Here is a 1,385-nt window from a genome sequence, read left to right as displayed (position 1 = left end):
ATTACACTAACATGAAATCGAAAACCTCGCAGCTCTCATCCGTATGTACTTTCTTCGGCAGTACATATACTAAAACTGGAAAGTTAGTTGCATATACTACAATAATATTTCAAAGATATATCCTCGATAAAGTAAACAGTGTATTAACCAATGTGCACTCTCCTGGCCGACGCACGTAGTTGGGAAGAGTACGCAGCCAGATATTCTAGACGGATATACTGTAGATCACATGTGTTTAGAGGGTAGTATAATACTGTATACACTAACTATTTACGGTATAACATTCCGTCTCTACTATGATCAACTTCTACCAAAGTCTCCATGACTATATTTCGGAAATCGCAGAGTAGGTAAGAAGCGGGAAGAGCAGGGGCGTCAGTTAGGGGTCCTGGGCAGGGGAATACCATCTCCCCCCCCTATTTGTCACCCTCAAGGTCTGCCCCCCCCCCCCACACACACACAAAGACCACAATTTTAAACTTTTTATACTAAGTTATACACATGGTTTTTATACCTAAAACTGCCACTAGGGGAAGGGGAGTAGGCAGAGGAATAGAGGAAACTGGGAACTACACGTCCATTCTCATCTCTGTTAATGATCAATCAGCGTAGTTACTGTTTACCTATCACTACAATGAACTGCTCAAAACAAACGTGGTTGTAAGTTCCTGATGTTTAGTTTTAATACTACTTCCTTTACATGAAAAAACATCAGTGAATAAAATGTACTAAAAAAACAAATTCTGTAATGCATTTCCATCGTTTTACACTGATAATCCTTGAACAGGTGGCAAATACTGCTTGACAAGAGTAGCGACTTTGGTATACAAAATGAGAGAAAGTTACTTCTATACATAAGAAATATATGTAATATATGTTATCACCGGGAAATACTTAATCTAAAAAGACACCGGGAAATGCTTACTCTTAAAAGAAACGATATTTGGTTGTGTTGAGGTTTTTAAGACGTTCCAATCACAATATTAAGAGCTGGGGTCTGTGGCGAGGCTCTGTGAACCGGCGACTCGGTGGCTTGGACTAGAGGATGGCTTGAGGTGGGGATCACTGTTGCGGGATCACCCATGTTGATTGGGTGTCCGCACTAAGCTTGGCATCAATATGGCCACCCTTGGGGAGCCAAGGGCGTCCAGGTTGACTAAGGAGGTGTGAACCGGGCCAGGGGGGAAACCCAGCAGCCAAAAGCACCCGTGTCGAGCAGTAGTGGGATCACGCCCGAGAGTGTGTGGCTCGTAGTAGCCCTTCCAATACAGGCAAACTTAGTCCTTTTATCATTTATACTTACTCCTTTTATTATTTATGATGTCATACAGAAACATAAGGTTCATTCATTAATCAAACTGGCTCATTCATGCATGAGTACTTTG

Source organism: Penaeus monodon, chromosome 31 (genome assembly GCF_015228065.2).
Source record: "Penaeus monodon isolate SGIC_2016 chromosome 31, NSTDA_Pmon_1, whole genome shotgun sequence".
Taxonomy (NCBI): Eukaryota; Metazoa; Arthropoda; class Malacostraca; order Decapoda; family Penaeidae; genus Penaeus; species Penaeus monodon.
Note: the sequence above shows the minus strand (reverse complement) of the source record.